Source organism: Lepisma saccharinum, chromosome 10 (genome assembly GCF_977018435.1).
Source record: "Lepisma saccharinum chromosome 10, izLepSacc3.1, whole genome shotgun sequence".
Taxonomy (NCBI): Eukaryota; Metazoa; Arthropoda; class Insecta; order Zygentoma; family Lepismatidae; genus Lepisma; species Lepisma saccharinum.
Genome location: NC_139238.1, coordinates 33860573 through 33887095, shown reverse-complemented (window position 1 = coordinate 33887095; position 26523 = coordinate 33860573). Strand labels below are relative to the sequence as shown.

At 37.7% G+C, this 26523-nt stretch overlaps 1 long non-coding RNA gene across 1 annotated transcript in view; it reads right to left on the bottom strand.

Moving 5' to 3' along the window:
• The window catches only part of LOC145994321 (uncharacterized), a 33251-nt gene extending 18671 nt beyond the window's left edge, over nt 1–14580 (bottom strand). The window contains exons 1-2 of the long non-coding RNA XR_014442332.1: nt 14489–14580; nt 11186–11360 (exon numbers count right to left, since the gene is read on the bottom strand). This is a non-coding gene — a long non-coding RNA (uncharacterized LOC145994321). The remainder of the gene's footprint in view (nt 1–11185; nt 11361–14488) is intronic.
• Between the last annotated feature and the right edge of the window lie 11943 nt (nt 14581–26523).

Sequence of the window (26523 nt, the reverse complement as noted above, 5' to 3'; positions counted from 1 at the left end):
TAAATAAGAATTGTTGCGGTAAACCAAGTGAAATTTTCAGAATACGCCACTGGCACACTAAAATATGGTTTGGTTTGAGTTGTTGTTTTAAGTCCACTTATGCACAGTAAGGCTAATCGGGACTGGACCTACGGTTTAAAGTGGAATCAGAACCACTGTGCCATGTGCCTCCACTGGGTATCGAACCCGGGACCCCTTGATTACAAGGCTACCACTAAAATAGGAACTAGTAGTTTAAATTTAACTCTTGTGTGTTTCCTTATTTCTTGATTGCTATTATCTTTTGTTTCACAGTTTAGATAGCTGGGCTAAAAAAAGAAACATAACGAAGAAGAGGGAGAAACAGAACGAAAGAATACGAGAAAGGAGAAGATGAAGATAAAGAAAAATTAGAAGAGAAAGAAATTCAAGAAGAGAAAGCGAAAAGTTCACTAAAAGGGAGAAATAAAGAAGAAAAAGAAAAAAAAGCAGCAATGGAGCACTTGACTAACCAGGAATCGGGATCCATAGATCGTGATGGACATGATAGTCCTGTGCGACGGCTACCATGTAAGTTACTTATTCTCAATGCACCGTAAGAACCAGTTTAAACTTTAAAGTAACAAAACCACATCCACATGACTTCTGACAAATAGTTCATATCCTGTGTGTTAGTTTTGGTATTAATTAGCTCACGAATATACCTAGGTATTGGTCGTAGCCAGGGTGCGAGATCATTGAAGACTGTGATGGGGGAGGAAGATCGTATTTCACCCCCTCCCCCCACACACATATCAGTAAATTACATAATGCTTGAAATTATTTTATTGGGTACAATATTTTGATTAGATCTTGATTCTATTAATGTAAATCAATTATTAATTTCACCGTTTTACTTTTTACTTTCGTCAGTCACTTTTCGTTGACAACCTGGTATGTTGTTAGTACTGCATTGAAATGTAGGACAGGTGAAAGGAACGCGTTAAGTTTATTGGAAAAGAGAATTTTGAAAGTTTTATAGAACATTTTATTGTGATTTTTAGGGCATTATTGCAGTTTTAGAACATTTTATGATATTTTATTGTGCATTAAAATCCTAGCTCTGATAATAACTATTATTATTATGATTTTGCAGTAACTCCTAGAGCACCCCGGCTACCGAGGCTCATCCCAACCACGACCAGACGAGCTCATCGACGCTCACCTAACGGAGACATGACTCCACCGATCCTCCAAGGACTTGCACAGGTCGGTGTCTTCCCACATTTCTGTCTCATTATCGAAACACCTTGTCACGTAGGATACCGGAAGGGGTGTAGTCGACTGTGCATGACGGTATACGCCGAATATCCTCAGGGGCGAGTCAAGTATCTGAGCGCTCAGCGAGCAAAGTGATTGCTTTGCTATTTGACGGCCAAATAAATAAACTTTGATCGGCGAGCGGAACAGTAGAAAATGCATTAAAACTCCGTTTGTAGCAACAAAACACGTTTATTATGGTGTATTTAAAGAGCATAGGCCTAAATACACTATACAGTACATGAAAAATTCAATATGCTGACCAAGGCAGAAAATTATTTTATTATAAAACATAAACTAAACGTAACGTTTCAACTTTCTCGCAAGGTCTTCATCAGACTCTGTACCATGCACAAATGAAACAAGGGGCGGAGCGGTAATTCTAGTTGTCGGAGAGTATCGGGTCTAGCCCTTATCTCTCTTCATATGTTGAAATTTCAAGGAATTTTTGTTATTTTCTTAATTGTTTTATTATCATATTTTCAGAGCGTTGATTACGCACTTTTTTATTATAATTATTATCATTATTACTATATATATATTTTTTTTTTAAGGTCTGGGCCTTTTATAGTTGGTTCTATGTGTGACTGTTTTTCCAATGTTTCTTATGATTTCGTTCTCATGTGATTGGTTTCTTTCCCATCTCTTTTTTCCAATCTTGTATATGTACTCCTCGAACATTTCGAGTCCCAGTTGAGTATGTAGTACATTTATTCTTGTTTTCTTACTCATTCCTGTTATGATTCTTGCTGCTTCATTTTGCACTTTTGCAGTTTGTCTAGGTGGTCCTGGGCTGCATGCTTCCACGCTATGCAGCCATATGTCATGGTTGGTCGAATAATCATTTTATATAAATGAAGTTTTGTCTCCTGTGATATCCCATTAGTTTTAAAAAGCCTGTATAGTGCATGTAGTTTATTCTTTGTTCTTATGCAGCGTCTGCGATCTGTCTTCCAAAAGTCAGTTCATGATCTAAAATGAGACCCAGATATTTTGCTTCATTTTTTCTTTCGATCTCTTTCCCTTGTATTTTTAAAATCTCTTCTTTTCTATGAGAGCCTTTGTTAATAGTACAGCACTAGTTTTTTTGTGTTTTTTTTTGCATTTACTTTAATCTTCCACTTATTGGTCCAGTCGTCATATTTTAAAAGTAGTCTCTCCATATATTTGTACGTAAATTTTTTATTCCTGCTTGAGGCAAAGAGTGCCGTGTCATCCGCATAAATACCTATTGTGCAGTGCTCTGATGAGGCTATGTCGCTGGTGTAAATAGAATATAGAAGAGGTGAAATCACTTCACCTTGCGGTACTCCTGCTTTGATTATCATGATAGATGATAGAGCTTTTTTATGTTGAACTTGAAAAGTCCTGTCGTCCAAATAATCTGCTACTAGCTTGATGTATGCGTCATTGAATTTAAAATATTTGAGCTTCAGGAGGAGTCCCTGGTGCCATACCCTATCGAACGCTTTTTCTATATCCAGGAATATCCCTAGGGTATAATGTCTTCTGTTAAAATTGGTAGTAATAATATTTGTAGTTTTTATTAGTAAACGTCTGTACCATGTTTTTCCCTGAAACCGATTTGGGTGTTTGGGATTATTTTATGTTCATTGCAGTGATCTTGCAGTCTTTTTATTAAAATTCTGTCGAATACTTTACTGAGCTGAGACAGAAGACTTATCGGTCTGTAATTCTTCAGGTTTGTAGAGTTCTTACTTCCTTTTGGAATCATGGTTACTTTGGATTTTTTCCAGCATTTTGGGAAGTACTTGTAGCTTGTACGTACACAAGATAGCATTGAAGATTTTTGTTAAGAGTACAAGGGTTCTTCTTGGAATATGTTTCAGCATTTGTGATTTAGTTTTATCTGGTCTCGCTGCTTTGTTAGTTTTTAACTTTTTTTTATAGTGATTAGGACTTCTTGAGGTGTTGTCAAATCTGGTTTTTCATTATAATTATTTGTTTTTAAGTTTTCTTCTGCTTCACTTGTTGTTCCTTTATTATCCAGTTCTTTATTTATTTGAAATTGTTCTTCTAAAATTCTTGCGAATTTTTCTGCGATTTCTTCTTCTTGTAAAAACTGGCCATCATCGTCTTTAATTGCGCTTGTTTGTTCGTCTGTTCTTTAAATTTTTTCCCATTGTTTTTCATTGGATTCGATTATTCTTTCCGTAACTTTCTTCTTGAGAATGTTCCACAATGATTTATACTTTTTGTTTTTGGAATTATTCTATTTTTTCTGTACCATTTATTTTTTCAATTAACATGTTTAAAACTTTATCCTCGTTCTCTGTCTTTTTTTACATTTTTATGGCCTTCAATTCTTGATTACTACCATTGTACCTCCTTTTGCAATGTTTACTCTGTCATCTCTAAATATTGTATAGTTCCTTATATTAAATGGGATTTTGGGTTTTAAGTTTCATTTACTAATGCTATATCTATCTTACTGCCTGTCATGAATTTGGTGAAAATCCCTTTCTGTTCTTTTATGCCATCTGCATTCCATGCCGTTATTCTAAGTTGTCTTCTAAAGACTCTTTCAGAAATACCCATCATCACTCATTTCCGAAATTACTTCTATCGCTGTAGTTATTTTTGAAATATTGTCTTTCTTTTCTTTTAGTTTCTTCATTCCTCTTTTCAGGTGTTTCAGTATTTTCTTAAATTGTTCACTTTTCAAGAAGTTGAAAACTATCTTGATGTCTTCCATGATGTTTCCTTCTTCCTCATCTTCGTTTTTCTTAGTTTCTTTTGATGGATTTTTCTTTCTATTGATTTTGCTAGCGTATGTTGATCTCATTTCTTTTTGTTTTTCTACTTTTCCTTTTATTTGCTTGTTTTTTGTAGAAGGTATATTTTTGTTTGATTGATTTTCTTCGACTTCATCTTCTTCTTCGCTTGTACAGCTGCTGCTGCCAGTGGTGGTAACAGTATTAGATAAACTGTCTTGTACTTTATTTGTCTTATTTCCATCTTCTTTCTTCTGCTAATTTTGAAAGTATGTACATTCCCTGTAGTTAGCTGGATGTTTTACGCTGCAATTTCCAAATTTTGGTGCTTCATCTTCTTTTAGCTGACAATTTGCAGCAATGTGGTAATCTCCACATTTGACGCATCTTGTAGCTGTATTAGAGTTTTCTTGTTTCTGGCGGATCCTTTGACAGTTTCTACACTGCATTGCACCAATTCAGCGGTATGGTTCTCTTTTACATGGGAATTCATAGATTTATCTCACATCGTAAATTCTTGGAACATTTTCAGTCCTCTTGAGCAAAACTTGGAAGAGTGGATGGTATATTTTGTCTTGGGTTTGTCTATCCTTTCTGTACATTTGGTTAACTGTTTCTAAAGTGAAGCCATCATCCTGTAGAGCTTCTATAATATCATCCTTTATTGTGTCAATTGGTAAAAATCTTATTACTACTGTCAATGATCTGTTATTTGTTTGCATTTCCAGTGCATATTCATAACCTGTTTGGTCGCAGAAAGCTCTTATTTTTTCAAGGTGCTCATTACAATTTGTTTGCAATTGTAATTATTCTTTTGTTTGATATACTTGAGGTCTTTAAGCGTTCTTGATATTGACTTTACAAAGTTTTATCTTTCTGTGACTCTGTATATGAATATTGGTTGAGTTGAAGTCTTCTCAGGTTTCTCTCATGGTCGTATGTCTTTTTGTTGTTTTCTTTAACGTTGTTCTTCATTTGGCTGGGTCCAGGAAGATTTTTCTGTCCTTCTCCACGATCATCGTCCTGCAGGTTTTGTTATCTATTGCTAGTGGGTATTCCATTGTTGTTATTGTTGCTTTGCTTCGCCATCCTATTCCTCTTGCTGTTCTGTTCATATATTGGAATACTTGTTCTTGCAGTATCTTCTTCTTCTTGGCTATTTACACTCGCCATTCTATGTCTCTTCTTGTTTCCTTTTACTGCTATCATAGATTCGTTAAGACTTCTGTGGAGCACATCCATATTGGCCTCTTCTCTATTCGTGAAGTGCTTTAACTGCTCTCTTTCCACATTTCTTATATTTGTTGCTTCTTTCTTCTTCGTTTGCTCCTTTCTCATAATCCAATTATCAGTTCTTTAGTTTTCACTATGATGTTCCATTTTGTAACCCTTGTTAGGGCCACAAAAAACTCGTGAAGCAGTCCTCTCTCGCAGTATGACTCTCGAGTATCACTTTCACTTAATAGGATAGGATACCAAGCTCTGTGTACTTACATGCCTCTTTGCTCGCTTCTGGGGGACGTCTCGTCTCAGTAGGTTCCCCTCCGCAGGCTCTCCACGGCTTCAGCTCCTATCCGCTGCATCGACGCTGCTGGTACTGCTTCTATATTATCTTTTCCAAGGAAAGTCCTTTTCCTCAATCGATTCACACTACTTCTGCTATAGCACTAAATCATCCAATATCCAATGAAGATTCTTCTCTATTTCCGCTGCCTAGGCAAACAACCGGGCATGAAACAAGGTACAAAACAGGACGATATATATACACAAAAATTACTCCCCTCCAGACACAAGACTATTAGAAAGTTGTTTTCTTGGTACATTCCAGCAGGTGGCCTTCCCTTGTCAACTGTACTTTTACCAGACGGGCGATTTAGCTAAATATTTCCTTTCATCTGGAAGGTGGACTCTTTATCTCACGCTCTTTTTCCTTTTTGTCTTCACTCTTCTTCCTTCTTCTCTCCTCATTCTCTCTTGTCCTTTCCACTCTTTTAACACCTTCTTACATTCTTTGTTTATCTTCAGTCCTCCATCCAGTTCATTGTGTCTTCTTCACCTTTCTTCTCTATTTCCTTGGCCTCCTAACATTTTCTCACAATTATTCTCTTCTCCCTTCCTATCTGCTTCGCCTCATCCCACTCTATGTCATGACCTGTTTCTCTCGTGTATTTAAATATCGCATTTCTATCTCTCTTAAGTCATACATCATCCCTATGTTGTTTCAACCTGTCTTTCAGTCTCTTTTTCGTTTCTCCTATGTACACACTCTGACATTCTTTAGATTTCACTTCGTAGAGAATCCCTTCCTCTTCCTCTTCTCTGTGTTCCTTTTTACAAACAAGAAAAAGGAAAACAGAGAAGAGGAAGGGATTATCTATATATAAAAAAATATATATAAAAGAGTCCGCCCCCTGAATCCGACAGCAAGATAATATGTTGATAAAAAAATCCCCTAAAGCCTAAAAAGGCAAAGTGCAAAGTGTAAGGTAAAATATGCTTCTCGCACGAAAACTATCGGATTCCGCGTAGATTAATAAAACTTCATATTCATCTTTACGTTTAGCTCATGCTGCCATAGCATCTTACGATGACACGCTGTGTGTCCCAGTCTTCCCCATTCCCAAATCCAAACTTCTACACGAAAAAAATTCTCAAATTACCCGGGGTATATCGAAACAAGTCGAAATTAGTGGCAAAATTAATTTTGAGTTCTAAACTCTATTAGAGAATAGAAATTTTGATAAATGAGGTTCTCTATTTGAAGAAACTAACCTTAGGGAGATATATAAAAATGAATTCAATTGTCGTCAGGCCATCCGTTGCATTCAGTCATGTAGAATCATGCATCATGAGAAAAAAAGAAAATTGATGGTTGCAGAACCATTTATATTGAATTGTTATTATCCTGTACTTGTATCCAAATGCGAGGTATGATAGTCGACTTGGTACTTCCAAGAAAGATGAAATATGAAACAAAATTCTCGGAACGTCAAAGTTTTCAAAAAAACAGCTGGCAACACTGATTTTCAATACCTTTAACTGGTAGTTGGTTGCAAAACATATTGAACATTTACATTAAATATTTAAACAAGTTTGAAATAGATACCATGAAAGAAAACTAAAATTTTTACATAAATTCAAGATTTCTCGGTTTTCGTTTCTCGGATACGACACTTCCGTATAAAAACTGGGTATTTAAAATTAAAATTATACAAGTTCTGGGTGTTATTTAGTAATTTTCCTCAAGGGTAGTCTATTTATGACTCCACTAATTAGTTTTCATAAAGATTTATCTACAATTTTGCATTTCATGGTTGATTTAAAATTCAGGTCTCTCGCAAGAATGGCCATTTTGGACAATATCTGGATTTCAAGTTACAATAAATCAATTTTATGAAGCAATACAAGTTTAATTCTTTCTGGCTTTTGGACTTTTAACCACTGTTAATTTTTAAAGACATTTAGCTACGTTTCGGAAGCTGAATCTGCCTCCGTCTTCAGGGTAGCATGTAGTCATATAATGAAACGTAGGTAAATCTCTTTAAAAATTAACAGTGGTTAACAGTCCATAAACCAGAATGAATAAATCACCACTGATTAGCTACAAAGAAGAAGTTTAATTCTTTATATTTAAGTAATTTATAGGTTAATTGTTATTTTTAAGTTCAAAATGTATAAAATTGTTACAAAAATTTTAGTTTTTATGCTGAAAATTCATTTTAAGTGCTTTATTTAACAGCATAATCACGCTTTTAAGTTTGGAAAATGAAAGATAAGTCAAATATTGTTTTTAAGAACCAATTTTTAGGTTGAAGGAGAAATAAAGGGCTTGATTCTGTACACCGTCCTGAGAATCAAGTGTTAAAGAATCTCCCAGCCTCCAGTCCTTTATGAGGACTTCCCTTTCGAGGTATGGGATTACGGAATGCCATTCGCAACATATGATCTGACATCTCTCTTCGTATTTCTCCAAAATACAGTTCTAAAAATCTTTCTCTTCCTTTTTTCTACTCTATAAATGTATTAAAATATAATGGTAGTCTAAAAACACTACTGCTACCAATAGACCTGGTATGCAAAGTTTCCATTCGTTCAAAGCTAATAATCGTAGTGGCTGCTATGCCATTTTTCGTTCCCTATTGGTCCATACACTTTAACTCCTCCCACACGTGACTTAAAGTTTGCACTGAAGAGTGATAATCGTGCAGCATGGAAACACAATAACTCCTTGTTTGCGGGGTTGATTTCAAGGGCGAAACGTAAGTTAAATTAAGTTCCTCGTGAGTCCACTGCGAGCACTTTCCGTTGACAAGGGGTTAAATTTATGCTTCTCTTGGCTGTCATATCTCCAGTGGCGGAAAGAAATATTCTCGAGTAAGGTCGCAGTTCAATTTTTCGTCTCAGTCACTTTGACAGGGAGATGTTCAAATTGTACACTGGCTGGCGCGCTCGCAGGAGTTATGTCGTCTGCTCCGGTCTGTTACGTTTGGTGCGAGTTCTCTCTCTATATTTTTCCCAAATGGCATAACGCTGTCGCATTATAATGAAGAGGTCCCTCCTCTGGTGGAAGCTCAATGAACACTGGTTCCGACTACACGTTAAACTGTAGTTTTAGTCCCGATTAGCCTATCTGAGCATGAAAGTTGGCTTAGAAACAAACTAACAAAATCGTCTTCTGGATACTTCGTGACATAACTTTTTCTCTTTACTTCAGCTGCATCTACAGATTCTGTTGACATTTTCAGCTGATTCACGTGACAAAATTTATGTGTGGAACGAGGATTTCTAAATAGGATAAGCCACTCATTAGCAATTGAATAATTCTGTAGCTTTTTCCATATATAACTGATTTATTAAAATTTATTCACTTTGGTTTTGTAGTGATTGTTGTGATTCCTTCTTATTAGTAGAACGAATATAAAGTTGATATTTCGTATACCATATTGATATTTGAAGATGACAGGTATATAAAAATTGTAATGAAAAAAAGGGACACTTCTGGAATTTCAATGCAAGGCTAATTAAAATTATATTATACTCTATAGCAGGCATGTCCAACTTCAATCAAGCAGTGATCTACTTTTTATTGTCACAACAGGCAGTGAGCTACTATTAATCGTTAATCTTTGCAAAAATGTGTACCTACTCAGCCATTATACATTATAGAAGTTGAATTCAAATAACGTATATTCGTATAATTACAATAGATAACTGGGATCGACCAACAAACACCCCGCGATCGACGCGTTGGACATGCCTGCTCTATAGCATACTTAAACCCGAAGGTTTATGGCTGCACCAACAAGCCTTCCATCTGTCCCTATCCTGGACAAGATCAATCCAATCTTTCCCATCCTTACCGATTTATTTTAGGTCCATCTCAACGTTATCCCTCCATCCTCGTCTTAGCCTTCCTACTGGTCCCTTACCATCAGGTTTCCCAACAAGAATACTGTAAACTATTCTTTCCTCAGCCATTCGTGTCACATGGCCTGTCCATCTAACTAAGTCTTCTTGCTTAAATTATTCTAATAATAATTAAAAAGTCGAAATAATTTATTGTGTTGCTGGAGAAAGTAACGCTAAGATGATGTTTAGATTTGTTTATTTGGAGATTATTTTAACCATAGCCAGGCCGGAATATACGTATATACATAGTGGAGGCCCGGAGCTGCAGTCCTCAAGTTCACCCTCAATTCTGATTTAATCTTGATCATACCCTGCATAATTTTTGAGCCTCCTAAGCCTACTAGCTGCTTTTAAACATGGAAGTATTCATTTGATCAAAGTTTTTGTTTCAACATTGACAAAAGTGGCTTTTTATGGGTTGATAATATGTGAACATTTCCAGTATAGATAATATTCACAAGTAAAATATACATGTTATGAACACCAGGTTACACTTAAATATTTAATCATTCATATATCCCAGAGTATATGTACTTATTGAATTTGATTGGGTGGGCAATCGGGTGGGCACCCCTGTCACCGTCCCTAATGTGTATGTGATTACTTTAATGTTATTTCATGCATAATATGGACCAATGAAAATACTACCTCTATTATATTCATCTTGAGGTGAAGGGAAGAATTGGTCCAAATAGGATATTGTGTCCTGTTATTGTGGCAACAAGAACGTATTTAGGCGTAGCATATCCGTTCGATTAAGAAATATTGACCCTGGCAGATCTTGTCAGCTCCTGCTCAGAATTGTGTAGCGTAAGCCTTTCACAGGAAATGGTAAGAACACTGACCTTTGGCTAGAGGTGACGAGAGGCCAAGCGAGGGTTTAAATAGGTGCGCATGAGAGCGACACGAGGTCTTTTTACTGGAAATCATCGGAGAAGCAGGAACTATTGGTCTATATTCTAAACCGAACAGGGTAAGCTATTCTATACCCTTATCTGCCATTCGCATTGCTCACTTCAGTCTAAACCGAATCATGAGTTTATTTTAATGTTAATTTAGATAATTGTACCTGGCCCGTTCAGGGCTGTCTCTACCATCAATAGGGTTAATCGGGAGGGGCAAGTTACATCCCTATTTAAGATCCCCGGTTCATGTTGGAACGCTACGTAGGGAGCGGGTCCTGACCCCACCCCCTTCCCCCCAAAAGACTTACCAAGTACTAAAATTAAATAATCAAAATAAAATTGTTTAGCATTTGTTATATAATCAATACTTATTTAAAACAAACTTATTGGAAGGCAAGGAAATGGGACATACGGCTTTGAAGTACAGTTAAAAATATTTATACACGCTACTACTTATGATGGTATCCATAAAATTTTAATCAGGACTTTACTTTTCTTCAATTGGATCTAACTCCTTTTTTGTTGTTCACCGAATATTCAAATCTTTATCTATTTTACATTAATTTCCTTGCCAGGGCAGTTGTCTCATAAAAGTTCTGGTGATCTTCACTACACGTAGATAATGAATAACTGCTGTTATATATGTCCTTTTTACCATCTTTTTAACTATTCATGTAATATGAATAATACAATATTAATTAATTTACATATTTAATTAATATTGTAATTTACTTAAAAATTATTATTTTTGTTGTTATTGTTAATGACACACTTGGGTGGATCATCCCCCCCATCCAAAATGTATTTCTAGAAACGTGCCTGTGTGGCAACACTGTTTACAAAGTGCTTGGTACTCACTGACGACTGGTTGATGCCCGTTGCCGATGGCTGGAAATCACGGCCGCCAGGAGAGCTTCTTTTGCCTTCTCTTGCTGCGCGATGAAAGACTGCCTGACGAGACCGTTGGAGAACAGATTGGAGTCCCTTTCCTCCAAGGTCCAGTTGCTTGTTCCTGTACTGGGAACTGGAGACTCTGAAAGGATAATAAAGGCATGATTACCACCATTGCCACATTAGAAACAATGTTTTGATTGTTTATTTAGATGAAGCTCGTAGGCTATTCCGTAGCAGGTAGATATAATTAAGGTAGGTGAACCAAAGGTGACCATAGTTAAGCTTCTAGGACAATTTACAAACCTCTAATGGAAGATAATTTTCTGAAATAAAAAAAATACCTTCTACAACTAATTAACAACATGTACCAAATTGATATTTTGTACAATTGCTTGTAAGGTCACGTTGATCAGCTTACTTTGATTTTCAGATATTTAGATGAACACATCCCTGTTCAAACATTTGTAACATTCATGCCTAACAAAGATCAAGATATGTTTCAAGGCTTGAGCAAGTTTTTGAAAGAGAATGACATAGACATTAAGAACTGCCGTGGTCAGTATTATGATAACGCTTCTTCAAATGAGCGGAAAGAACAATGGGCTTCAAACAATGGTACTGGCAGGAAATAATTTAGCAGTATGGGTACCTTGCGCTGGGCATTCACTCAATCTTGCAGTGCAGGCTGCTGGCGAGTGCTCTCTGAGTGCTGTCAGCTTTTTTTGACATTTTGGAAGCACTTTGTGTATTTGACAGCTTCAACTAACATAAAGATCGAACCGATTTCTGGAAAAAAAGCAGAAACTGACAAACCCATTCTCGTGCCAAAAGGGACAACGACAACAACACGTTGGTCATGCCAAGCAGATGCTACAAAAGCCCTCTTGCGAGGCTATAAAGAAATAAAAAATGCACTTGAAATTTCAGAGGACAAAGACGATTCAGGACAATCACGTGTTACTGCTCTAGGTTTGCATAACAAAATGTCAAAGATGGAAACGGGGCTCTGCACAGCGTTTTGGGATGATATCTTGGGACAAGTCAACAAAACTAGTGAAACACTGCAGAACCCTCGATTGGACGTGAACACAGCCGCCTCAGCACTGACATCGCTAACAAGCTTCATAGGAACAAAACGGGATAACTTTGAAGAATATGAGGTGAAAGCTGCTGAGTCAGCTCATTGCACTGAGTATGAGAGTGGAAGTGAAACAGCGCAAGCGCAAAATAAACGTGCGTTTGGCACTTCTTGACTGCGTCCAAGCACCAGAAGTTGAGCTGACCCCATCAGAAAAATCTCGATACCCGAGTTTCCTTCCTGTCATAGATCAATTTGAATGTTCATTGCGGCAGAGGCTTGAGGCATACAAGCTAGTTGATACCCGTTTTGGGTTTCTCAATAAGTTGGATACACTTACTAATGAAGAGAGAATTGCAGCAGCCCAAAACTTAGTAGAATCATATAACAATGACTTAGACGATCAATTGGGAAATGACCTGATTCAGTTCAAGGATTTTAACCACGAGTTTTAAAAAGATGATGAGAAAAATGAAAAAGTCATTAGTCAGGAGAGGTGGATGTATAAACTCCTCCTAGAAAAAAAACGTCAAAGATTGCTTTCCTAATATCGAGGTCGCTCTAAGAATGTACCTGTCATTTATGGTCACAAACAGCAGTGGAAAAAAGTTCATTTTCAAAATTGAAGTTGATCAAAAACAGGCTTCGAACCTTCATGTCAGAAGACATGTATTATAAGTAGCTTCATTAGTATGAAGTGTAGGTGCAAACCAATTAGTCACTAAGATTATTTGACACTTTCATTTTAAGTCTGATTGTTTGGGAAAGTACTTTATTTGAATTAAATATAAGTAAAATTTGCTTGTTTGTTACATTCCTTTTTTATCTTGCATTTGCCTAACATGTTTACTTAAAATTTCAATGTTATTTTTAAAATTAAAATATTATTTTGTATTGAAATATTATTTTATTTTTTTTAAAAAATGCTAACATGCTTACTTAAAATTACAATATGTTATTTTTAAAACTAAAATATTATTTTCAATTGAAATGTAAGGGTCTACAGATCCTCCTCCCTTTGCCTGTGCTTCAGTGCTTCACATGTATAGTTTTCCTCCCTTGCTTGCTTGTCGAAATTTTTAACAATGTTAAATATTATTTCTCTACTGCCCGACCCTGTGGCCGAGTGGTTAGCACATCGCGCTGCGACGCCAAGGGTCCCGGGTTCGAATCCCGGTCGGGCTTGGTTGTTTGTGAATGTCCATTCATCAATTTCATCATTTCATCACTCATCCCCATCTTCGCAAATTAGCCAAAAGGCACAAAACGCGAAGTAAAATAAACTAAATCAAATCAAATCAAAATTTCTCTACTTTCGCTGGTTAAATTATCCCATTGATGATGATACAAACACTTGGCACTAAATCAACGCGACGACGTTATATAGAAGAATGCCACACATTTTGGCAACAGAGGGCCAACATATCTAGGTATGTAGTAAACAGCTGATTACATTGATGACAGTGTCAGAGGGTTCTTCTCTTCTTGGTCAAGCTGTGGTCGTAGGGTCTGAGAGAGAAAGGAGAGCAGAAAGAGAGAGGAAAACCAAGAAATAGAATCCAATAAAAACCTCTAAAATGGAGAAATTCAATAAAAAGTTTTAAATAGAGAGAGAACAAAAGAAAGAGGAAAAAGTAAATGAGGAATTCAAATCAGATATTTCTCTCTCTCTCTCTCTCTCTCTCTCCCTCTCTCTCTCTCTCTCCTTATTTTATTAGTCATACAATTTGTCTATACCATACTAAATATTGTTTTTGTTCTCCGCAGAAAATATAACTGCCACTGGCAACCGTGCATGTGTGAAACATGGTGGCAGACATACAGGCTATATATATAAAGGTTCTTTTAACACCGGCCATTGTGTCGTAACGAGCCTTCAAGAAGCGAAACGTTAATATGCTCGTATTGAGGCCTCCCCTACACACTGTGAAAGATTGCCACTGTTGTACAGCCAACGGCAAAAATAACAGCAGGCAAATTGTCCATCGCTATATTAATTCTTATTTTATTTACTTCCTGTGTTGTTTTAAGGAATGAAATTCTGCTGTCCTCTGCTTATTGATGTTTTCAAATCACGATCGTCAGATTGTGGAAAACAGAATGAATGAAAATGGTGATGGACAGTTCGCCTACTGTTATTTTTTCCGTTGGCTGTACAATAGCTCCGTGTGTTTTTCTGAGAAACTTACCCATTCGTGGTTCACGTCTCCTGCAGCACTTGAACGCTCTTTTTAATCTGGCTGCCAGACTGGATTCACATTTTACAAGGGAGCCAAAGCGTTTCCTACAAAGAGAGAAAGGTTTCACTTGAAATTCTCATAGCTATTTTACACATATAATTTCATTTCAATGTAGGGAAATGTAGGGAATTTTGTTTCCCACAAGCGTTGCCTTTTCCTTCAGCGTCGCCATTTTACTGTTTTGTCGCAATGCATGATGGTACCGAGTGTTGCCAAGTACATGGAAGAAAATTTTCGAGCTGTTGTTCATGTTAATGGCAACGACCTCCACTCCACTTGCATAGAAGGTTTCTTATGGACAACATTTATGGGGCGAACAAGATCTGTACACGCTGTATATTTTCGGCCACTGAACAGATTTCTGTGGCACAGATTGATTGAATGAAAAGCAGAACTACCCTAAACACAAATACCCATCAGACTATCAAATAAAAAGTTTTAAAATGTTCATATCCGTTGACGACATTTCCGTTAATGCTAGTGCTACTAGAATTGTTTGTACGTCGATTTATATTTACCGAATCCTTTGCAAGTCGCCGTCCGTGATTTCGTATTCAATCCTTTCACTCGGAAGGCCTAGCATCTCGACTGTTAATTCGTGGTCTTCTCCCCTGTGAAACTTGTATCTTTCATGATCTAAGGCGAGAACTACCATCTGTAAGAAAGGACGTTTTTCTTAAAGCTAACATTGAAAATTCGACACACACACACAAATTTGAATTCATACACACACGCAAACATTTGAAAAACATTGTTGTTTTTTATTTGCTTTATTTTACTTCGCTTTTTGTGCCACTTTTGGCTAATTTGCGAATATGGAGATGAGTGATGACATGGTGAAATTGATGAATGGACACTCACAAACATACACGCCCAGGCCGAGATTCGAACCCGGGACCCCTAGCGGAAAAACATTGTTCTCACACACTTCAGTTACAAGTTCATCCAATGCTGTAGTACCAAAATTTTCAGAGGTTATACCCTACGTTTCGTGACACGTTGACTGGAGACCATATTTCCACACAGGCGTACCCACAGGAGGGGATTTTGACTCAGTTTGCGCCATGGAGATTTTTTGTGGGGATTTTTTCCCTTCAAATAATATAGAATTCAACATTGATATATTTTTTTCCAAAAGATATGTAAAACTTTACACCTTAAATGCACCATATTTAATCCATTAGATGAAGAAAACAAAGTATTTGAGGGTATAATCGAAGGTGGGAGAAATATCCAACTCTTACAAATTTGGTCTTAATTGACACGCGATTTCGGGAGGGGGGATTCTGAATTAAACTTTGGGGGTACAGTATGCAACTCTAGGTCTTAAATTAAGGCGGGTATTTGAGAGGGATTGATATCATTAGATTGATTTGGGGTTTTAAGTCCACTTTATGCAGAGTAAGACCAATCGGGCAACCAAAGGTTCACACATAGAAGTCTACTGAAAGGTAAGAAACTTGGAGAGTTTCTCCTTGCTTTGACACATTGTTCATCTCTCTACCATGATTTGTTCCGAAACTATGGTTGTTTAAAACCCCACTATTATTTTACGGACACACGAGAATTCTGGCTACGCCGCGTCGCTGTTATTTTTGAAATGAAATTGTTGCTATTCGTGAGGTTTTACAAATCTTTAAATTTGACATATTTTTTTATTTCATTTATTTTCTTTATTTGCTGCCATCCTGACTAATCGCGACGACAAGGGTAAGTGATTATATCGTCTAAAATCTAAATGATGAAGGGACACTCACAAAGGATACCCGTGACCAGGCTCGAATCCGGGACCCATGCCATCGTAGCGTGCTGTCGATTTTCTGCCACTTCGGATAAAAGTAACAATGAAGATTAACGATTTAATGGATTCCTGACCAGGATTCGAACCTGGGACATTTTGGACAGGAAGTGATGAACCTGGCATGTATGTGAAAAAATTGTTTAACATATTTTATTCATTGGAACATGGACCAACGGAAATACTACTACTGCCATTACTACTACTAATAATAAGTTTTTATTAATAATATGTGATTTCTTTAGGTGAGGGGAAAATTGGTCTAGAAAGGGAAATTTTGTCCCTTTGAGAGGGAAACTGTGATCTCCAATTGTGGCAACACTGTTGGAAAATACGATCAGTATGTTGCTCTCTCCACGAAAATAGACCAGTCAAGTTCGGAGGGAGCTTCCCCTTGCCTCATCCACACCCCTGGCTCTCCAGGGTTGCCACACTTCTTCTAAGTTGCTCAGTGACACTTCGCGCGTTGTACAGTCACGGACACTGCCGGCTTGTAATCAATACATTAACTTTCAATGGAATCGTTACAAGCCGGCAGTGTCCGTGACTGTACGTATGCTCGGTTGATTTCGTCGGTTGAAATTCCTGCATATTGGCAACACTGTAGGTGGACTGCGTAACCTTGACTGGACTATTTTCATGGTTTTAGCTTTAGAGATAAAAGGAAAGGTACATGTCCTTACCTTCGTGGCGAAGGCTTTATTTTCAGGACCCCTCACTATCAATGACGTGGTTCTAGCAACGTCCTCGACGCATCTACTTGACCGCGGAAACGAGAACTGAATCTTGTCTTCCAACTGATATGTCTCCAACAGTATCTCTCTGGTTCTCCTTGTGACTTTGTCTTCTTTAAATAAGCCCAACATTGCTCTTGCTTTTTTCTGGTCTGTCGCTATCCAGTCCTGTACTAAATTGTACATCTCCCTAACTTTAAGAAGCGCGTCGTACCGCCGAGATGAGCACAGAGTTTCATAAGCATACAACCGCATGATATCTTCATCCAGTGCTGTTAAATACTCCCTTAGCGAAGTGGCGTACTGAGATACCTGACCCTGTTAAAGGTAAAGAAGGCGATTTGTTTGTATCATACCAATAAGTATCGATCTACACAGATATGTCGTTAAATGGGTAAGCAGTGCTTAGTGTGTCAGTACATGGTAGTAGTGTATATTTATTCTTTCTACGCCATCTTTTTCGTCGTTTTCAATCCTTTTGGTCGTTTTCCATTTTCTTGGGCGAAATGCATCGCTACTTTGTTTTTACGACCTTTTACGGGCTAAGTTAACCTACAAGGTTGTTTTGTCTACGTATTTATTTTCATATGAGCTTTTACGATCTTGTGTGATATAACTTAACCTATTCGCCTTTTTTTTCTTAAGATTTTTCACGAGTTAGAAAACATACACATCATTTGACCTACTTGTGTAGTAGTAGTGTGAAACTGTATGAGCGTAGTAGGTGAAACGGTAGGAGCTGGAGATACCCTTTGACCTATTTTTGATTTTACGATCTTTTACGTGCTAAGCTAACCTAATAGCAGAAAAATTGCACGGTAGAGGCTCCGCAACAATTTTTTACCTCTTGCAAATATGCACCATGTTTCTTCTTACGCTTAACGCGCCTTTCGACCTACTTTTGTTTTTTACGATCTTTTACGAACTAAACTAACCTCTAACATCACATCACACCTCTTACAATATTCGACGGAGTAAAATGATAAAGGCAAACTCTATAATGCGTGTTAAAAAAAGGAACTTGTTAAGAAAATTATCCCGCCAGGGATTTTCTTGGCAACGCAACAATTCCTCAGCGACTCTCCTTTCTCCGTCGATCTCTCGATCTAGTTCTATAGCGAAAAATTGTTTTTCTAAGAAATTAAATTTGCGAGTTAAGTATCTGATTTCACCATCAACAGTAGTGTGTGCACAGTGTACATTGATCAAATATCACGATCGTCGACGAAAAGATATAGTTAGTCATAAGACAAGAGAGTGGTTATAGTGTAGTGCAATACTAATATTAAAATTCTTGCTTCACAAAACAATAACCGGGTGCTATGAATGAGAAGTAAACCAAACATTTTTCACAAAACGTTGTTCGAAATTTTCTTATGCACACACTTGCACAACTTTCCAAAACTAACACTACAAAACTAGTACTTTTTATTACTTGTACAGTAAAACCTCGTTAATCTGGACCCCGATAAGCCGGACTTCGCTTAATCCGGACAGGCAAACCCCCCCCCCCCCAAAGGCAGAATGCAGGGTTTTCAATGTGGCTAGAAGTCAACAAAGAAAAGGCAGTCAACCACTGATTAGATTCTGTTTTTCGTAGACTTTGTACTGTACTGTATATTATAACACCATTAAGCCTTGTTTCCGTGATATGAAAAACTCAATATGCTGACCATGTATGACCGATGTACCAATTTCCATGTACCATTACCATCGGCCTTTCTCCGCACTTCCCCAAGATCTCATTTTTCTTCTCTCTGACAAAAGGACACAGCCGTCTCAAACGAACCAGCATTCTTTCCCAGGAAGCCAGGCTTATATTTAATCACCGGGCCTACTTCAAGAGAAGGCCAGATTGTTCCCGCAATAAACTCAGAATCCATCCAGTCTACATTCGGCTCATGTCACCATCAATTCACGTTCGGCTTGATGGTTGAAGAAGGGGACCAACGGTGAGACGCAGCTAATATCACGAAGCTTCAAACATTTTAAAATTTAAAACCCCCAACGCGACTCTCGCCCTCGTCCCGAACAACGATCCTCTGTTCTCGAGGGAGTATGCAGCTGCCCAGAATCAAAACAACAGCTCTGCACATAACAGACCGGAGCAGACGACATAACTCCTGCGAGCGCGCCAGCCAGTGTACAATTTGAACATCTCCCTGTCAAAGTGACTGAGACGAAAAATTGAACTGCGACCTTACTCGAGAATATTTCTTTCACTTCCTTGCGGAACGCCACATGTGATCTCAGATAGCGCCGAGCACTTGCCATCATAAACCACCCTTTGTTTACGTCCAGTTAAGTAGGATTTGACCCAGTCGGTTGCAGAGGTGGTGAAATTAAAACATGATTTTAGCTTGGAAATGAGAATATCATGGTCGAGTGACTGGAAAGCTTTCGTGTAGTCCAATAAAACTAAAACTGTCGCCTGTCTGCAGTCCATCGCTTGTCTGACGTCGTCGGTTATGTGAGTCATGGCGGTGCTAGTGCTGTGATTAGGTCTAAATCCCGACTGAAACGGAGCCAGAACTTCATTTGTATGTCGGCTGATTTGGTCGTGAGCAATGTATTCTAATGCTTTCGATAGCACGGGAAGAATACTGATAGGTCGGAAATTGTCAATGGAAGTGGAGGGGTCAGTCTTGGCGAGAGGAAGAACGTGTGCAATTTTCCACTTATCTGGAAAAATACCAGAGCGCAGAGAAAGATTAAAAATGTCAGTGATGTATGGCAATACATGAGGTAAAATCAGCTTTATTAGTCGCAATGGTAGGTTGTCGGCTCCTTCAGAACCAGATTTGATCCGACCGATAGCAGTTGCAACTTGGAACTCATAGACTGGGTTAAAATTAAACTCTATCGTTTCTGATTTGTGGTTTGCTATAGCTCTAATAGTAACATTTTTAGATCGTTCTTCATTGAATTAGAGAGAGAGAAATATGTATTTAATTCATCAAGGGACGAAACACGAGTAGGATCTACGTTACGTTTCATTCCTAGCCCTAGATTTTTTAAGTTATTCCACAACATTCGGGGGTTGCCTTGCATATTTAATAATTCGTAAGAAAGCCTCCTCTTTGCGTTGCGCACGGCCTGATTACATCGATTTCTCAACACGCGGTAGTTATTAAAACTATTTAAAGTATTTGGAGATTTGAGGCGCTTGTCAGATTTAAACCTGCGGTGAGCCAAATCGCGCTCCGCCATAAGTGCGAGAATGCTGTCGGTCATCCAGGGAGAAGCAGGCCGCGTGACGCGTTTATTCTTTAGTGGAGCATGTTTGTCGAAAAGGTGTAAGATTAGACTATTTAATTCATTAAGCTTATCGTTAATATTAGTGAAGCTGTATATTGAATTCCATGGGGTTTTTGTAGCATCTTCGTTTAGAGAAGCGAGGTTAATTTTCTTTAAATCGCGGTATTCAATTATGTTTGGCTTGGATCTCGGAACATTGAGCTAGTAAGCAACGTAAATAAGGTCGTGGAACGAGAGACCGCAGGCGCTCGTGTTTGTCCATGTTTGGTGATTCGAGAGCAGTCTCCTGTTAAGATGACATCTAGCCAAGAATGCGATGTAGCAGTGTGGAAGGTAGGATCGAGCTTCAAAATATTTAGATTGTAAGAAGAGATAGCAGCACGGAATTTATTTACTTCAGGTTTGTCAGTTTCTAAATGAAAGTTCAGATCGCCCAGAAATAATACATGCGAGTACATGGGAATGAGTTTAGCCAGTTCCTCCTCACAATTTACAAAGCACGTTCCAGGTGGACGGTACGCAACAGCCAGCAGTAGCTTCTGTTTGTTGATGGTAAGTTCCAGGAAATGATATTCTGTCATTCGTGCGTAGTTACCGTCAGATTTAACCACAACCACAGAGTTAATATCCTCCCTTATCAGTGCCATCACCCTGCCACCTCGTTTCCCCAACCTGTCGTTTCGGAAGACGTTGTAGCCTCTCAAGGAGACCATGCTGGAGGGTGTGAGGGGATTAAGCCACGTCTCCGATACAAGAATGCAGTGGAAATTCAGGGGGGAGAAAATAGCTTTGAAGCTATCGAGGTGAATAGAATGCCAGGCTAGCTGAGGGGTGAAAACGCGGAGCTCTATTCAAGCACGTCCATCCACTACAAAGCTTCTATTGTAACTGGTATTGTAACTACTATTGGTAAAGAAAGTATTCATGAATTAAGTAATGATAATGGTATAAGATTAATTACTTTTGCAACCTCAAAGAATTTAATTGTGAAAAGTACCACTTTTAAACATAAAGATATCCATAAATATACCTGGTCTTCTCTAGATTGTAAAACTCATAATCAGATAGATCATATTGTCATTGATAAAAGAAGGCATACTAATATAATTGACGTTCGTTCACATAGAGGTGCTGACTGTGCCAGTGACCATTATTTAGTAATTGCTAAATTAAGAGAGAGACTCTCAGTGATAAATCATAAGCAACAAAATCTAAAAGCTCTAAAATTAATACAGGAAAATTTACTGATGATAGAATTAAGAAGGATTACCAAAATAAACTGTCAAATAGATTCAATATTTTGCAGGATTTAAATGATGATGAAAATATAAATGAAACAGACGTAAATAAGAATTGGGAGCATATACGTAATGCAATAGAATCAGCAGCTAAAGAAAGTATAGGATACCATAAACCAAGAAAAAGTAAGCCATGGTTTGATAATGAATGACATAACCTAATCAGGCAAGACATATGTGGTTAAATAACTCTGATGATACAAATTTAAAGAATTATAATAGAATAAAGCGAGAAGTTAACGCCACGTTTAGAAGTAAAAAAGAGATAACTTGAAAAGCAAAATTAACGAAAATGAAACAAGTAGCAAAAATAAAAATTTTAGATTTATGTAGCCTAAAGGTGTAAATTAATTTAGAAATGGGTGGCAACCTAAAGTGAACTTGATAAAAGATAAGAACGGCAATTTTTTGGCTGACCCAAGCGATATTTTAAATAGGTGGAAGAACTACTTTAATGACCTTTTAAATGTTCATGTAGGAGATAAAGCAGAAGTAAATGAAATACACACAGCAGAACCTTTAGTTCCAGAACCTAACTTGACTGAAGTTAAAGATGCTATTAAAAGGCACCTGGCATTGATTTAATACCAGCTGAGTTAATTAAATATGGTGGAAATTCATTAATATGTCAAATTCATAAATTAATTTGTTTAATATGGAATAAAGAAGAAATCCCTCAACAGTGGAAAGAATCCATCATTGTTCCTGTGTTTAAAAAAGGTGATAAAATGAACTGCAATAATTTCCGTGGAATTTCTCTACTCTCAACAACATATAAAATATCATCTAACATTCTTTTAACAAGACTAACCCCATATGCTAATGAAATTATAGGTGACTATCAATGTGGATTTAAACGTAACAGATCAACTACATATCAAATTTTTCACATTAGACAGACTCTTGAAAAAAAAGTGGGAATATAATCAAAATGTTCATCAATAAATTTACAATTCATGATGGGTTAAAACAAGGTGATGCATTATCTCCATTGCTCTTTAATTTTGCCTTAGAATATGCTGTTAGGAAGGTAGAAGAAACTAACGAAGGACTAAAATTAAACGGTGTGACTCAGCTGTTAGCATGCAGATGATGTAGACGTACTGGGGGATGATGTAACTACAATTAAGAATAATGCTAGAATATTTTTCAAAGCAGCTAAAGAGATAGGTTTGGAAGTTAGCAAAGAGAAAACTAAATATATGATTACAGGCCGAAACCAAGTGTTAGGTAATAATCAAAATCTAATTATTGATATCAACTCTTTTGAACCAGTTTCCAAATTCAAGTACTTAGGAGTAATACTAACAAATTAAAATGATATTATAGAGAATAAGAAGCAGACTTAATTCAGGAAATGCATGTTACTTTTCTCTTCATAAACTTTTGTCTTCTCGTTTAATATCTAAGAAACTAAAATTCGAAATATACAAAACAGTAATTTTGCCTGTAATATTATATGGATGCGAAACTTGGTCCCTTACATTGAAAGTGGAACATAAATTGATAGTATTTGAAAATAAGATCCTTAGGAAAATATTTGGGCCTAAAAGGAATGAGGAGACAGATGAGTGGAGAAGGTTACATAATTCTGAAGTACATAATTTGTATTCGTCCAGATATTATTAGAATGATTAAATCAAGAAGACTTAGGTGGGCAAGCCATGTGGCACGAATGGGAGAGTAAAAAAGAGTTTACAGGATTCTTGTTGAGAAACCTGATGGTACGAGACCGGTAGGAAGACCAAGACGAAGATGGAGGGATAATGTTGAGATGGACTTAGAGGAAATTGTTAGGGATGGAAGAGAGTATATAGATCTTGCCCAGGATAGGGACAGATGGAAGCCCTGTGTTGCTGTAGCCATGAACCTTGAGGTTCAAGAAGGCTAGAGAGTTAGATAGTTAATTTATTATTATTTAAATATGATAAATTGCTGACATATCGCTGAAGATATCGATTCACATTGAGGTTTCCAATGTAAAGAACCAATGGTGGGCCTCGCGATATGTTGCTACGCCACTGGTCACGATCAATTCTGGGCTGTAACTATTCCATTGAAAACAAACGGAGTGAGTCATTACAACCTAGATGTGTCCATCACTGTACAATCTTGTTGCATATTATGAACCAATGCACATTAGAAAACGTAAAAAAACTGATCCTATACATATTTATTAATGAGAGGGATTTAGCTGATATTTCCTGTAGAGATATATAGTCTCGTATTGTTTTACATTTGTCAGATTTGATTGATTTTCAGTTGTTTACTTTCATTCGTCACAATGGTAAGAAAACTTGTGTAATCAATAGTCAGAGACTATAATGATAAAATTTCATGTTCATACACCTAATAGTATTTGTGGAAAGGAACACGAAGTTACGACAATTAGGCTAATTGTCCATATAGGCAATTGAAATTCCCCTTAAGGCACCCCAAATAAAATAGTCTGCGCACGCCTATGCCTGAATATGCATTTTATAAGTAATAGAGGTATATTGGCTGTGTCGACCCCCTTCCCCTCTCCCTCTCCCTAGCTACATCTTTCTAACGTCTGATGTGATGGTGACATAATATCAATCCCCCAGAATCCCTTATTTTCGATTTCATACGACCATTGATGGGTGAAACTGCCCGATCTAGATGTTGAAAACGAAGAACAAATTGTCATTACTTTGAAGTTGGTATTCCCCTCCCCCCTCATACCTAAAATAACACTAGGAAATGGTTTTTCGTGTCTTCGTAAATCTAACTCCTTGAAAGTCATTTTTAGCTTCTTTTTAGGTGCAAAGTAGTTCTTTTATGCGGATCCGGTCTGGCAACATTGCTTTATGTACGAAAGTGAACTACAAGAATTGACAATAACGAGGCCATAAGCTTCATTAAGATTGTAAGGTAAGGTTCGTGTTTCCTTAAGTTTGTACAGTGCTGTAAATTGGATTTTAAAACAAGTTTTGACACAGACTAACATGCATTTAAAGAGAGGCAATTGTTATATTGAGCCTGCGCCCTCTCGTACTTTTAACCGGCTAACATGTACAGCATATTCTTCGATTAAGCCAGCAGCAGAATTACCCTGACCGACTAACAGGTTTCCTCGTCGTTCGGTCAGTGCCAGCTGAACTTCGCTCCAATACCCTTGTTATCAGACGACATGGATTTGGGCGGTTCTTGCATCAAAATCGCCAGCTTTTCGCGAGTATGCGCGTTGTGCTAGCACAAGAGAGATCGAGTGGGGGTAGCTACAGATACTGTGCAGTGCCGTTACGTCTCCTGAACAGCTCGGCTGCGAGACGATCTGTAATACAACCCCAACGTTTCTTCACGTAGCCGACACGCGCGCTATAGAAATTTCCCCAAGTACAACGCGGTTTATAAAGTGAGGGAAGAACAACAATGACACGTACTAGTAAACGACATTGTCAACAACATCATCGCAACAATATCAAGAATCGTAAAGTTATTCTCGAGTGGATTTGAGATAAGAGGGGGCCACGGCCGGTAGACGCAATTGAAGGTAGTTTTTCGAAACAGAAAGGTCGTGACTTCAGTCAACAGAGTTCACAAACAGGAAAACTGGAACCGCAACTGTGTGCGTCCCAAATGTGCGAAGGTGGAGGTAAAACGGAAGAAAATCGAACAACAAGGTAAGTAGAAGTTGAGAGAATTGCAGATAAACTTTAAAATTTGTTCAGATATGTGCCCACACGTCATCCTTTTGCCAGCACTAAAACTGTTACAATAAAATATTTTATCGTCATATACAGGAAGGGCTGCACCCTTCGCTGAGCCGTCTTGTTTTAAGTGTTCGGCACATCCTTATTGAATGTGACTGTTTCCATGGGCATAACTTGGGACCTAACTTGCGGGGGCGGGGGGGGGGGGGGCAGAATCAAAAACTTTTCAAGCCCATAAAAATATCATCCACCAGGACTATTTTGATAAAAAAATGTTTCATTTGCAAAATCATTGAAAGAAAAACACTGGTTACTTTGCTCCTTAGGTTCCATGACTTTAACAAAAATACCATTAACTTGTAAATATTCATGAACCTGAAAAAATTGGGGGATGCCCCCCGTCCCATGCCCCCGCTAAGTTACGCCTATGGCTATTTTAATGTCCCCAGACAAACTTTTCAACTTTCCAATTTTTTGTCATTCATGTTGGGAGATGATAACAGCGTTTTAAGTAATGTTTTCAACTTTTTAAACAGTACGGCCCTTTTGCACTTGAGTTTTTAAATCCACTTTATGTACAGAAAGGCTAATAGGGACTGGACCTACCGTTCAAATTGGGATCCGAATCACTACGTGCATCCACCTGGTATCGAACCCTGGACCCTTTGATTACAAGGCGACGATGCCACGCCTGCGCCATGTCTCTCGGGGAGTTTTTTTTTTATTGTCTTCTTCTTACCATTTCAATGTGTGGTGTATGTCCTGTGCACATCCCTTTACAACCTTCCTCAAGTGGCTTTTTACACCCCTTTTTTAAATATTCAGGTAGACAAGGGGATTTCCCCTGAAGAGTGCAAAATGGTCGTATGTGTCGACGCACCCCACATTTTAACTCATTCATTCACAACTTGCAGTTCCTAAACTCCACGTGTGATCATTTTCCGCTTTCTTTAACTGGAGTTAACAGTCAGAACCGCCCATAGGCGAATTCAAGATATCTTTATTTTCTTTCATCTCATGCTCCGGTGTCTTTGGTACTACCAAATTTGTAGTCACAATGAATAATTCATTTCTATTTTACGGGTGTTCTTTGTGAGTTTCCCTTCATTAATTTAATCAAATCATCACCCATGCTCATTGTTTCGATTAGCCAAAAGTGGCAGAAAAGCGACGTAAAATAACATAATCAATGAATGAATTTAGGGACTTGATAGGAATT